Here is a 15,198-nt window from a genome sequence, read left to right as displayed (position 1 = left end):
AGAAGCTACAGGAGTTACACGGGCTTGGTGGATGACTGTTGTGCAAAGAGGACTCCTTCCTGACAGCATATCTAGGCTGGCGGGGTCGGGGGGTGTCTGCGATCTCAGACAGGTAGCTGTCTCTGAAAATGAACATTCATTTCATGGGCAACTGAAAGGTCAATTTTCAGCTGACAATTAAAAAAATAAAAAAGCAAACGCGTCTATAGAAAACAACTGATAACATGTTTCTACGGTTCATAGCAGTGCTGACAAATTTTACCACAGACAAGTAGTTTATTGATTTTGGCAGCACTCCTTCACCATCAAGAAAGTAGTTATTACAGAAATTTTTTGGCGTTGATTTATTAAGGGGTGGTTATTTAATATTTTGACATTCGGTAGTTAAAATAATGAGAAAAGCATGGGACTGCACTTCTTGCAGCTGGAGGAACGGTATGGGATTGCAGCGTATTGCTTGTACCTGCCTACACGGTAGTTAATGTATGCGTCTTACCATACAGCTCCAGCAGTTTCTTGCAACTGCACCAGAATGTGCTTCTAAATGAAAGTCAAAAAGCAATAATTACAATTTTCAAATAGTCCTAGGTAAGATCACAAAAAAATAATTTGGAACATACAGAGCTGTGGACTTTATGTTTTCTTATATATACATATGCATATGCATGTGTATATATATGTATGTATCATTGAAAGCTACTAAACGAAATCACACTTCGTTAGGCTAAATTCTGTAAGAACACAGAGGAATATATGTCTTTATATTTTGCAAAAATGTATTTGTGAGACTGCTACATCACAACTTTTAAAATGACTTTTATTCTGAAACTGCCAAAACCCATTCACTTTAAATGAGACTTTTCAAAACAGGATGCAACCTTTTTGATCCAATTGCAACATGTTCTATTTGAATACACACACTGAAACATAAAATGATGACAATAGTTATTCCTGGAAGGTATTAAAAAGTTGATCCTTATGCATAAACTGAATTATGGCTCTGGCAAAGGTGCATTACAAGCAAATAGATGCAGTATGAACACTTCATACTCCTCTAGCATCTACTGCCAAGGTCCGCTAATCATTTTAAATCAGTACAGACTGTTGCTGTGAGATAGCCTGCCTCTACTCGATTACATATGCACAAAAATCAGATTAAAGAAATTGTTGAGAGTACAAAAGTGATTTCTTGAAAAAGTTAGCAAGGGAAGGCCAGAAGTGATGGTAGTGAAGACTGCCTGAGCTGCAGTCCCAAGGACTGGCTGTTCAAATGCCTGAACAACATGGAGAAACCATAGGGGAACTCGGCTGCCAAGAAGTCTAAAGGCATTTCAACAGCACATTTGTGAAGTGTAATTTTGCAAAGACTTATAAACTGACCAAATTGGGCAGGTTTTCCTGGGATTAGCAACAGACACGGCCTTGCCATGAAAACTGCTGCTCTGCCAGACTTGATGTTCTGCTACAAAGCACAGTTTTCCTCATGGAATAAATGTTATAATGTTCCTTGGATATAAATGTTGTTAAATAACAACAATAACCACACGGAAGCAGCTCTCCAACATGGAAAATTTCAATATTTACACAACGTAAAGCTAGCTGCGGTGAAAATCAAGGTGTTAGAATAGGAGGGATGAGGCAACCCAGCAGTAGTCAGTGTTACGTCCTCCACCCACTGCATGGACATACAAGTGTGTATGTTCTGTTGCTACGCCAGCTACGATTCAGCACTGAAAACTCACTGCCCATCTACAGCTATGCGCTTCAAGCAAATAATGACAATTAAAGAAACCTAATGGAACGGTGTATCAGAGCAGGAGCTTCTTGGTTAATACTTCAGTGAAAAAGCGGTCAAGAGATTATCACCAAAAAAAGAAGTCTGTCTTTTTTCTTCCTTCCCCATTGTCTCCTCCTCCATAACAAGGAATGAGCACTGCTGCTCTGGTCCCACGCTGATCTCGGGCTGCTGAACTGTGTGAGCAGGACCTCAGCATGATATGGACCTCACGTGAATGTTTAGCTGTGGTCCTGACAGCGGGAGCTGGGGAAGCCTGGCAGAAATGTGGGGACCTATGTTTGCCCAGTCTTTGTTCCCTCTGGGGTTCAGTTCCCATCCCATAAAGTGGGGTCACTGCTTTGACCCAGATGAATGCTGTGGGGGTAAATGCATTCAAGACTGGGAAATACATGCATCTTGCAGTAATGAGGAACCACCAAAACCAGTGAGAATCGCCTGGACTGTCAAAGCCTCCTCGCCTCTGCAAAGTGACTGTGGCATCTAAATGAATGCTGACCTTGTTGCAGGACTAAAGGACTTGATCAGAAAAAAGGGACACCCTACTCACATTGAACTTAAATAGCATGATGGTCAGTTTGTGAAGAACAAGGTAAATGACCTAATACAACCTTCTACCTTTGGTCTTTATGAGGTTTAGCTAGGGTGCATGCAGCTGCTGGCAGCAAATGTAAGATGAATTGTGAAGTTCCTGAGCTGGGGAAGACGCTCTACCTACATTTTGTCCAATGTCTTTGGAGTCTTTCTCTCTAGGACATCCTCCACGAGCCATGTCCAGAGTGCCAACTGCATGAAGAAGAAGCAGGACCCTTGGAAACCATTTGCAGATGGACTGAGCCAATGAGGAAAAAGGGGAGAGAAAGGATGGACAGCCTAGGTAGGTGATGGAGCTTGTGTTCTACAAATCCAGACTGCTTTAAGCTAAAGCAAACAAAGCAAGCTGGGGAAAGTTACAATGGTTTAGATTTTCTAAATACAACATTTTTTGTTTCATTTTGAAACAATTTTCCCTTAAGGAATGTTCTTTCATTTTAATTAGCAGAAGGCTGACAACTCATCCTATTAAAATTTTTTCCTGTTGCTGGAAAGAATATTTTTTTTTTGCTAATCCAAAGCAATATTTTTCCCTCTCATATTCATCAACCACCTTTCAGTATAACTCCCTCACCATTTCAAGGCATGACCCAGCCCAGTACCTGATGGGTGTTTAGAATAAAATTTCTCCAACAGACAGATTTTCCCATAGTTGTTCTCTTACTATTTTTGCTAAATGACCTGATGTGACATGGCAGTTTGTGTGCTTTGGGAACATAGCTTTCTCAACTGCTCAGATGACTCGAAATGGAAATGGTGTCTAACTTGAGCCATTCAGTGCCAGAACACGGAGCTGGAAGGAGATGGGCAAGTCATTGAGACCCATCCCCCTTTGCTAGCAAGCTGTAGATGTTTAGTTTAAAAGTCTTCGTAGAACATGTACTCCAAGTAGCTCAGAAAGCTTCCCAAGGCCCTCAAGACAACCTGGAGGTCTGTGGTAAAACACCCAGCCCTGCAACTGTCTTGTGTTATTTGATGGGAACAGGAGAGAGTGAGGGCACCCTCACCAGGAGGGCTGAGTCCCTGCTGGGCAGAGCACGAGGCAGAGACTGTGCAAGGCAGCAAGGGAAGATTTGGTTTAGACTTAGGTAAAACCCTTTTTACCAATAAGGACAATTCAGCCCTGCTACAGATAGCTGGGAAGTGAGGATCCCATTCAGGAAAGTCTTTAAGAATATCTGTCAAAATGGCACGGTTGCTTCATCCTGGGGTTGGATAGCCTTCTGTGGTCCTAACAAGATTCTTTTCCATAATTCTTCTATAGATCACAAAACATTTGTTAGCTGTTTCTTCCTCTCCTACCATGATTTATCATCTACAGAAATAACTTCTGAAACAATTTTGAACCATTTCCTCTGAAACAGCATTCCCTGACTGTCGTACAAAGCACTCACAACCTCTGACTGGCGGAAAAAAATAGCAGCTGGAACATCATCTATCTAAGATCTCATCCACAGGCGCAAGAAACCCTCAGAAGTTACAGGGACCCTGGGCATCTCCTGAAACGATGGCTTTCAAAGAGTTTAGCTGGATCATGACTTCACACCTCATTTTTTCTAAACACCCCAAACCAGTCTGGGGGCCACCTTACCCATTTCTGGGAGCACATCTGTCCCACCCATGCTCAAACCTATCCCACTGTCCACACACAGATTTTCCAAAAGCTTCCATTGATTATCAATTCTCATAAAGGTGGAAACACTTGTGATGTCTGATCCAGGAGTCTCCGCTCGCTGACAGGCATAAGGTCAATGCACAGGGACCCATGAATGCCAAGAACACACAAGCAGCTTCAAGAGGACGCAGCCCTGAGAGCCTTGCAGGAATATTACAGTATTTTGCTCTTCTGACACTGGTAGAATGAATCACTCTGGTAAAGTTAGAGATCCATTTGTGTGTATAGCTGGGAACAGGAATAGGAACTAGTAAATAAGACTGCATGTGTTATGGCTAGCTGTCTTTTGTTCATTTGATCACTTGAACAGACAAATGACTGCTTATTTTAGGCTGTTAGGAATGTTTGTTATACATAAGGATTCATGGACTTTCAGTTATGGTTTGGTTTTTTTTTTTTTTTAACTTGCTAGAATTATACTGAGTATTAATTAAAATACCAGGACTCTGCTTGATGAGGAATGAAGATAGTACTAAGTATCAAGGCACTGGGTGAATGCACTGCTCTCTACACTGTGCTAATATAATGCTTCTTGATACTAAAAGGTAACACAAACTCATGGAAGAGAAATGTGGATACATAAAGTGATAAACAGAATGGTAATTCTAAGCACATACATAAAGAAATAAAAATGTATAACTTTATTATACATGTACTACCAAAGCTGAAATATTTCCAGAGGAGTTTTCCATTGGAGGAAAAAATTCTTCTGTGGAGCTGTAACAACATAACAACAACCTCTATACCTTGTTTGGAAGAGGAAAGTTTTATTAAAATACTGAAGGCCAAGTAATTTTATTCCATTAATTACTAGAAATGCAGAAAACAACTAACTGTGGGCAAGTCCTGAGAACTGGCTCATCTCAGAGCTTGTTCAGAGAAATGATCTGAACTAATTTATTCACAGAAGGTTCACGCTGAACATCACACTCAGTAACTAGCAAAATACAATTTTTAATGATGATCACTTATGGTATAGAAAAAGAAAAAAAATCAGTGAAAGAAAAAAAAAAAATCAGGTCACTTTGCACATAAATCTCTTTTGCATAGCACTCTGTCCTGTCAAGAGCTTTCAACAAGGAGCAGCTTGGAGGGGGGACTGATCTCAGCAGGAATGCACTCTTTGGGAAATTAGACGGAAGTATAGTGATCCCCAGATGGGTGGAAAGTCCCATCTTAATCCATCATAGTAGTTACAAGAACAAGAGCAATTGCTCGTAGGATGCTGGGAGTGCTCTTTGGGTTTCCTGCTATAAACAGTAGGCAGTTAAAGAAAAGCAAACTTTAACCCTCCCAATGAACTGAAGTGCCGAACTCGATTGCTCAGAAGGCTGCAAGAGTTCTCCATCAGAGATTGTCGTGATTTATCTAAACTTACCACATAACCTGAAAGAGTTGTGGAAACACGGGTTCAGCAGCTTTCCTGAAACCTTGTGCTAGGACACTTCCCTCAAAAATGTCAAGGGGAGCAAATATCTTAGGGTCAAAACAGGATGAAAACCAAGGTCTTCTATGGCCTTGCTTAATGCTCTGCTTATTGTCTGGAGAACCGAGTTGGTTAAAGGGTGGTGGAAATTCCTTTTGTTCTTCTCATTGAATTTCTGAAAGGCCAAATACTTATGCTCTGGATTTTCAGAAGGAAAACCTTCATGTTTTTCTCCAGGAGAAACGTAAATTGGAAATGGTAGCCTTCCTACAACAAAACATTAGTGTTTAATTCACCCTGGAAGTAGACTAAGGCTTACATCTCCTCTCTGAACTTTCTTCTGACACCTGTGCCCCTTGCAGGCTCTTTGAGGTCCTGCTGCCCACTGCAGCCCCAGGTGCGACCTTAGAGTCACAAACGTTGTGGGACAAAAAGTCGGTGCTGTAGTGGTTGGCACTGCACCATCCAAGGCCCTCACCCTGCAAATCAAATCAGATTGTAACAGATCTCCTTCCACCTACTGCTCTCCCACATTGGGTAGGATGACTCCCCAAATCGTGTCTGAATGGCCCAATGCAGAGCATAGAGTCAAGCCCCCTAGAGGCACAAGTAGGAGGAATTTGGGGTGTTAAATGTTTTTTATCATCTCAAGCTTCTCTTTTTGCCTTTTCTTACCTGCCTGCTTTAATTTTCAAGATCGAGGGAAACTGCAAATACAAAGACATCCAGAAGCAGGGGATGTGCGAGAGGTTTGCCTATACTGGGCTACCCTTACAGGCATGGATTCACCCGCTGTCTCCCGGCGCTGCGGGGGCACGGCCAGGCCCCCGACCAGGCAGTGGGGCTGACACAGCCCACGAGCTGCCCCCCTATACAGGCAGAAACAAAAGCTGTGCACAGGTTGCTTTCCTGCAAAGCTGCCCGGTGAGACAGTCGATGACCAAAGCACGCTCACTGCGGCTGCTGTAGGCTTTGGCTTCCTCGGCTCGGGAAATATAGGGAAGTCAAGGGGCCGGGAGTTATTTTACAGTGATGCCTGCAAAGAGTGTGATTCATTTATTTATTCTTCTGTGAACACCCTAGCCAGATGACTAAGGCAGATCTGCAGACTGATGACCCAGAAACAGTAAAGATAAATTTCATATGTCGGGTAAGAAAAAATAAGTTAGAAGCCATACACAGACTGTTATTTTCCCAGGCTCAGGGGTTTACCTCACAGCCTGAGCCCTAGTCAACACCAAGAATATAGCACAGAACTTGCTCAGGGTTTTTTTTTTCCTACCTCTTCCTCCTCTCAGGGTGGGGTAACTGAGATTAGCTGCACCTGTGACTTCTTAAATTAGCACCACATAAGCTCACCGTAGCTTCTGGCTCCCTCAGATGTAAGGGTGGCCTGTTTTTTTTCTTGGTTCTGGCTCAAGCTACTGAGGTGGGGGCTGCTAGTTTTACTGCACCTTTTCCTTCCCTCAGGTAAGATATTTGCACTTGCAGGGGGGTGGAAAGAAATAGGAAGAAAGTGATAGGTGAAGTGTGTCTGCTCTGGCAGCTTGGGCTGCTGAGATCTTACTGGGGAGGCAGGAACCTGCCTCCTCCCTGGTCAGAGGATGGGTCTGCAAGGTAGGATGCTGCAGTGATTTCTGAGGAATTGAAAAAAGACTGGGTGAGTGTAGGGGGAAATATGCTTCTTGGTTTTGCTTCAGGCCTCTTTATGAGAAACCTTTCTGTGAACAGCTTTTGTCAAGCTACAACGCGAAGTGGGTGTGAAACAACCTACTGCGGGCTAACCCGTTAAACTGTGGCTAATATCAACCTGGTGCTAAGCTAATGCAAAGGACCTAAGTATTTTGTCTTATTTGTTAGACCCCAGTGGTGGTCCCTGGGAGGCTGTATTTGTGGTGCAAGTGTTGGGTTTAGGCTGTTGTGCCACTCTCAGCCTGTGGGTCCTTAGTGCCAGCCAAGTGCTGTATGTATGGCTGTAGCAGATGAGGTGCTATAGGTGCCTATGAAAGTTGATGTGCCTCATCCTAGCACCTCCCTGTGGAAATGCGTGGCAGGACCCTGCAGTGGGCAGGATTCCTAGCCCCTGTGTGCGTGTGTGCATGCCCATGCGAGCCTGTAATCATAAACACTCAGCCTCCTGGCTGAAAACCTCCAAATATCTGTGTTTTCTGGCCTTTCTCTTGGAGCACTGGAGTTACTTTTTTTTTAAAAAGTGCTTTTATTGAATGTGACTTGAAAGTATTAAGACCTGAGCACCGTGTGACCCTGGCACTAGACAATTCTGAGTCCTTGGTAGTATAATCCCGTGTGCAGCACGCAGGGTGAGGTGGGAAAGTTCTCCTCTTCCCATCACGTTCCTATCCAGCTAGCTAGGCAGTATCTGATACAGAGGTATTACACGCTGGCCGTTATACAAGCCTTTAGGTTCAAACCTGAACACCCTTGTTTGGCCCTTTAATGGCTGTAGCCATGAATTCCAGAGAGTGGCCCCGCATAGTTAAAAACTCATATCTAGACCCATCTTATGCTTTTTGATTTCTTTGTGTATTTTCTCATTCCTGTACCATGATATAGGCTGTAAATGTAGAGGTTAATGCATCTCCCTTATTATATGATTTGCAAAAGGAGACTATTGCTTCTTTCCGTACCACTCCAAACAGGCCAGTCTCCATAACCCATCAGCTGGCTTCCTTGGCTTCCCCACTACCATTTTTAACCTTCTGCAGTCTTGACTCTGCCAGAGGCTGTATTCTGTGGGGCACATCAGGCCTTTATTCCACACAAAGTTCACAGTCCTTCACAGGGTCAAAATTACTGAAAGGTGCACAATGTTGTTTCCTTGTGCTTCCTTTCTCCTAATTAGTTTTGGTTTGTAATTCTCATGGTCTAGCACAGCCTATCCACATTTCCATCACAAATGCCACAGGAAAGACATACTTCACACCCGATGCTCTTTTTAAATGCTGAGTTTTACCAGAGCTGGGAAATAGCTTAGGTGAGTGATCTTTCTCTGGAGGTGGGCCGTGACAAGGCCTCTTTCCTCAGTGGATGGGAGGAAACCAGAAGAACAGGGGGGACAAGTTGCAGGGAGTGACAGCATGTGAGGGGTACCCTCACTCAGCAGTCAAGTTTGATTGAATTAGTTGTTCAGGTATGTGGTAAAATGGAACTTGGGAGAGAGCAGAGAACCTGGTTGGATGTGTTTAGCTGCAAAGAGGGTCAAAGGAATAACGTTTGGAGGAGGCAAAGATAATCACGCGAGGTCAATCACTAATGTCTGCACAAGGTCGATCACTAATATCTGTGGAGTGCTGGAGCAATTGGGTGAGAGGGAGGTACAAATCAGTGTCTTAATTCAGCTGGATCTGTAGTATCTCTGTGCAGCCTGCTGGGGTGTTTGGTTAAGTGATTCTCTCACTATAGTAATAAATCCTAGAAATGCAGTGAAATTCATGTTTACGCATATTGTGATAGAAGGGGTATTTACACTACCCTTTCCAACACAGAGAATCCTCTCTGATAATATAACTGCTGTTGCGTCCAAAAGAAACAGCAGAGAGAGCGACTTGCACAGCATAGGAATGAACGATAGTACAAAGGGGAAGTTTTGATCCTTGTTCTGTGGGAGTGTTTTCCAGGCAGCAGTGACCTGAGTGAGGGCTGGACTGCAAGTGTCCTCCTTCCCAAGAAAGCACAGTATGTTTCTCAGCTACCAAGTCCTTCCCCCTTTCACCATGATGAATTTCTCATGCAAGGTTGAAAAGTAGGGTGGATGGAGCCAGATCCCTTCCAGAAATCTGTACGGCATGGTAACTGGATAAGGTGAGACATGTAGGTTTAAACCCCCATAAAGATTTGAACCTGACTTGCCACATCACTTCTCAGTGCCCTAACTGCTGAGAGGAGGCAGCTATAATGCCTCCCTCCCTCCAACCGTGTTCTCTGAGAGCACTTTTATTGCCTTAAACTTGTGCACACCCAATAGACCAATTCTGTGGACGCAGGGGCATGAGCCAAGTAACTTGGTGGTCTCAGGCCTGGAGAGGTATAGATTGCCAAGGGAATTCATGGCTGCTTGCGTGCTTTAAATACCATGCCTAGAAAAAAAATGAGTAGAAATCCTAAATCATGTGGGTATTTCTAATATGTTACCTCTTACTTTCCTGCTTTGTTGTTTCTTCTACTCCATATTGGGCGGAGTGTACCTCACAGGGAACCGGAGAGTTAGCACTAGCTTGTTGAATGAGGGTGTGGATTTCTGATCCATGACTTCGAAGAACCTTTCTGGATGTTGGAGATTCCTCTTTGAAGCTCCTCAAGTACAGATCAATGTGGTCAATGAAATGTGAAGGCAATCTCCTCCCCATCCTATAGAAAAGCAATGCAGGACTGCAGTCCCGCCACTGTGGAAAAGCAGGGAGGAAGTGTGCAAAGTATGCTGCCAAACAGCTGGTTTGGGCTATTCTGGACTGCCTGGGCACATCAATACTGAATATGTGGGCTGGTGGGGTCACCTTGCTGGGAAACCTCCCTGTTTCACATGTGAGGAGCTCTGGGTGTTGCCCTGTAGGTGGAAGCGAGACATGGCATGAGGAGCAAAGCAGTTTTCCTAAGAGATCACAAAGACAAAATACTCTTTGCAAGTTTTCCCCAGGGTCTGCCCTGACCTGGGAGAACAATGTTGATCGGGCTAATCGGGTGCATGGAAAATTTAAGATGAGTTTCCTCACACTGAGGGTGTGGGGAGTCTGTTTTGTGCACCTATACAGGCGTAAACCTTGAGTCAGCAGAGTCATTCCTGATTTGCATGTGCTGAAATGTTAGCAAGATCCTATCCAGTGTCCTCGGCACCCTGCGCTTGCACGGCCCTTTCCTCGTTACACATGAGGTTGCTCTAAGACGTGTTCTAGGTCATCACGATCTCTCATTTAACTTGTAATTGAGTGCACATTTGTCCCAGTGCAGGATTTTGCCTTCGCTATGTTCAACGACCTTGGGCTGATCTGAGGCCTCCATCCAGGTAGCTTTGCAGTCTACAGAACAAAAACTGAGCAGCTTCATCAAGTGGTGCCCCTCTGTGTGCATGTGTATGTGTTTACACACACATGCGTTGTCTTTCTTTCCAGCTCCTTCTCTCCCTCCTCTTTTTCCATTTGGTTCTGCTTTGCGTTTTATTTGCAATGTGTTGTCCTGTTGTGAGTATTGCTCATGCATGTTGAGTTAAGGTTCCCTGAGGAGTCTGTCTGGCATTGAAAAATTAAAATTAACTTTTTTGTTTTTCACACTCTAAGCCCTTTATTATAAGCTAGGGCTTTTGCTCCAGGGTAGTAGGATGTTGGGAAGAGCTGAAATATGGCACTGCTGAGAATCAATTGGTATAAAAACTATGCTAGCACCCAACTGCGTGCTGATTATCCCACCCCCAAAGGCAAATGTGTTTGCAGTTTAGGTCACAAGTGAAATAAGCATGTTGAATCTTATTCTAACATGTCACTCTTGCAGACTTTCTTTTCCACCTCAGTGCTTCCCTCTAGATGTGTCCTGTTGAGAGCTGGCCAAAATATGTCTGGAAACAGCAGCTTCCTCCCTTCCTCTCCCCCAGAAAATAAGGGAATTGTCTTGCAAATACCAAACAGATTTATTTCAAAGTGTTTCAATTTGGTGGATAGCAACAAGGGGACTTTGGTGCTACTCATAGTGAGGAAGGTTGTATCTCATCTTAAATCTACAAATCGGCCTTACTGTACATGAGGGATCCGCGTTTGTCCTCTCTGCTTGCTGCAGAGATCTGAGAGATGTCTTGCACATCCCAGGCATGTGATTTCTTTTCCTCTAAGAGTCCCTACAACACTGGCTTTCCTTCCGCACTTAAATGATTCATACACTAAATTGAAGAATTAACTTTGATTCCGGTTATGAGGTGATCTTAATTAGTTAAGCAAAATAGCAGCCTCTCTGCTGTTGAATTCCTTTGCATGTCCCAAGGATGTGGTGATGGTTAAATATCCTGCCAGTCTGGACGTGAACAGGTTTTGGGGTTTGCTGGATCAAGAAAGGAATGAAGTGAGGAAGTCTCATCAGGTGAGGACCCTGCTCTATGTAACAAAAGGCTTTGTCTTTTGTGGCCTCTGATCCTCTCCTACTGTTTGCAAAACTCACTTTCTGTCCTTGGTTATCATTATGCTTTGGTCAGGAGAAGAGAGATCTCATTTTTACTGCAGAGCACCCAGCTCTGTGTCACCTAGGCCTTAACGGCAGGCAAGGGATGAAACCAATGGGAGGTACTGCCTTCCCTTCCCCTGTGCCCAGTTCTGTCTACACAAAACTGTGTCCGGGTTCTGGCTGATGGCTTGGTATGGTCACTCACCCTTTCCTCCACAGGACACATTATACACCCTTGTAAAACCTCTTCGTAGCTTTGTGGCACAAAAATGTACGCTATAAATCCAAAGGACCTTCTTCAGTGTAAGGCTGTAAAACGTACATAGGGCCCATCCCACTTTGGCTCTTACTATTTTCTCTATCCCTCTTGAGGGCACCTGCACAACATCAAGGAAAATTGGATGCATGTTCCTTCTGAGGGAGTCCTATTCCAGATATTTAGTCTTGGGGAAGATGAAGCTCTGCCTCCCCATGGGGAAACAAATTCAGCTAACCATGTAGTGGAGGGTGGGGGTTAATGTCAGCATGTTGCATGATAACTGCTTGACAGTGCTGCCTTGTTTCACCTATTAAATGTGAGCATGCACGTGCCCAAGGAAGGGCCCAGCTGCTGCAGCTCCAAAGCCTTGTGCTCTGCCCTGAGCCTGTGCAACAACAGGGAATGCCTCTTCCTCCGACAGCCAGGTAAGCCCATGCTCTAATGTATAGCAGCTTTGCTGCTGTGCATGTAAGCGTATCATCTGGTTTTCTGCTGGCCAGACCAGAGCAGCTCTTGGGCTGCAAAAAGAATCTAAAATGCCTCATCACTTGTTCTTCTTTTTGCCACAAAGTCACTTGTGCATAATTGAAGCAAACTTCTTTGGTCTGGATTTCATTTTACTTTGCAGCTACAGGAAGAGTCAAACTACTTGGGTTACTTATGGTAAAAGTGAGTAAATTTTCCTGGTACAACTTTAGGTCTATTCTTGTCATGTGCTATTGCTATCAGAGCAGGAGGTGCTGGAGCCCCCTCTGTCTGCGCCTGACCCTTCCAGCTGGAGCAGGGCTGTATGCGGTGCTTGCAAGAAACGTGTTTCACACCAGGCGGTGAGTTCAATAAGCCTCTGAAATTTGCTAGATGCGAGTAGATTGTACATGGGGCCGGGGTTTGGTGGTTTTTTTCTGTCTCTTTGTGCAGTTGCTGGTGGAATGCGTTTCCCAAGCCCCCATCTGCAGGCCTGTTTGTTTTCCCTTCTCTAAACCTTTTCTTTGTAGGGCAAGATGGAGAACAATGGGGAGCAATGGTCTGAAACTGAGCAAAGCGGGGGAAAAACTAGGCTAGACGTCAGTAGCAGTTTCATAACCGATGGAAACAAGTATGGGAGCATTTGCCCCTGGGAAGAAGCTAAATCTTTTTTTCATCAGATTCAAATGAGGTAATGCAAAGGAGGAGGAGGAAGATTCCATTAAAATTGAGGGGGCGGGACGGGGAAGGGGATTTGCTGGCATGACTTGGGCTGGAGGAACTCTCACAATCTGTCCTGCCTGTTAAGACAGTACAGATTGAAGACTTGATTATAGCGTATTTCCTGTTCGAGAGGCTTCAGCATATTGTCTCCCTTAGTCGCATGTACAAGGTCACCTGATTTATTAGAACCTCAGGTGCTGACTAACTTCTGGGGGGGATGTCTGGAAAGACCAGATGTCTATGAAGGGACTGGTGTAAGCATTTAAGATGAGCATTAGCTGACACTTGCAGCGTAGGAAACGGAGCTTTGACAAACCTGGCCTGAATGTTGGCCGTGGCCAGAGACTTGCACCTGGTCAAGTTACAGTGCAAAAATTCGTACAGTGCTACTGTTAAGCAGTTGAGCCCTGATAGCATTATTTAAGGCTTGTACTTATGGAGCAACTGGAATAACACGTTGGGTAGGGTGGTAATTCTGCTCCTCTCTGGTGCTTGAATTCAAACTAAGATTTCATTCAGGTTTTTGGCCAGGACCTCAGCTGTTTGCAAAGGGGCAAAGCAGGGCTGTGGTAGTGGTTCTGACCACCCGTGGGAGCAGAGCTCCACCTGACCTTGGCATTGTCCTTAGATCTACACCAGCAGATTACTAATGTGTCGTCTTTTCCCTCAGCTATACCTCCCCCATCTTTTTTATTTCCCTCTCTGGTCTAAGTGGGTAATAGAATAAAATAGGAATTGCCCTTGGGTAACCTCCAGCAAGCAGAATGCTTCTCTGTTGACATAGCATTTATAAATCCGGTTATAAAGCTATGTGAAGGCCACCTCCGGTGAAGGGGTCTGACTTGTCTAGTGGTGCCCGCTGAGCTCATCCAGGGATGTGTTGGCACTAGACCCATTCAGGAGCCTTGCCTGCTACTCCTGTGAAATGGTCACCCCTGTACCTCTTTGCCTCAGCTCTGAGGAGCACACCCTGGCCCAAGAGAAGTGTGTCCCTGAACCGTACACTCTGGTGTTTTCCTGTTCCAGTCACTCCAGGGATAATATATAGCAATGGTAATAAATAAAAGCAGATGCTATAGACTGAAGATTATGTATAAGCCATTTTCCAATGGCAGTATGCATGTTTTTGTACATGAAATACTCTGTGTATTGTTTAGTTTCTTCTTCAATACCTCTATAGTGTACCCCCCCTGTGGAAACTGGAGTGCTTGGGCACAGGAGGGAAAGTAGCCTTCTGCAGATGTAGGTATAGGCTGATGCACCTATAGGCTGCAAAACTTCTTGAGCAAACAAGTGGTCTGAAAAAGAAATTCATGCTGAAGGAGTTAGTCTTCCTTACTCTGGTGTGCATGCTTCTGCCCCCGTGTTTCAGAGAGCTGAGGACAGATTGAATGAAATGTCCAGGTTCTGCCTGATTCAAACCTTTTCTTGGACCTGCCGGTGTTCTGCAGTCTCAAAGCATGGTATTTAAAAGCCTCAAAGTGGCATTTAAAAAAATTCAACTTTCTTCTCCTTTAAAACTTAGCTTCCTAATTCAGTATTTTCTTGGTCAGGAGTTTATACAAAAGACTGAGAATTTTAAGGAGAACAGAAATTTTCTTGGGTGAGTATTAGTTTGTGGAGCAGGCAAGAAGTTTAAGGGATTTTTAGTCTCGTGAGATGAGGTTCTCATAGTGCTAGCTCCAGGTTGCATATGCAATGCTATGCAATACCATCCTCATATAGCAGCTCAAATATAGATGCAATACAGTCATATACTCTCCTGTGCTTCACTGAGGTCCTCAGCTGAGGTGGGTGGGGGTGATATGAACATGCTTATAATGCTTTAGGGCTTGACCTTGTTGCATGTGGAGCCAGCTGGGGTGTACCTATGGAACGTGGCTCTTGCATGCAGCTGAAGAATACTCTGGTCAGAGTGAAACAGGCTTCACTGCATAAAGCAGTCAATATCTCTATATCTATCTATATCAATATATGTATGCACATATATAATCTCAAATCCAATTAGTTCCCCACTCCTAACTTTATCTCACTTGAGCTGTGAAACAAAATGATACTGCTTCACATATACTGAAGCAGCACTTGTTTCAAATTCAGTG

Source organism: Aquila chrysaetos, chromosome 17 (genome assembly GCF_900496995.4).
Source record: "Aquila chrysaetos chrysaetos chromosome 17, bAquChr1.4, whole genome shotgun sequence".
Classification (NCBI taxonomy): Eukaryota; Metazoa; Chordata; class Aves; order Accipitriformes; family Accipitridae; genus Aquila; species Aquila chrysaetos.
Note: the sequence above shows the minus strand (reverse complement) of the source record.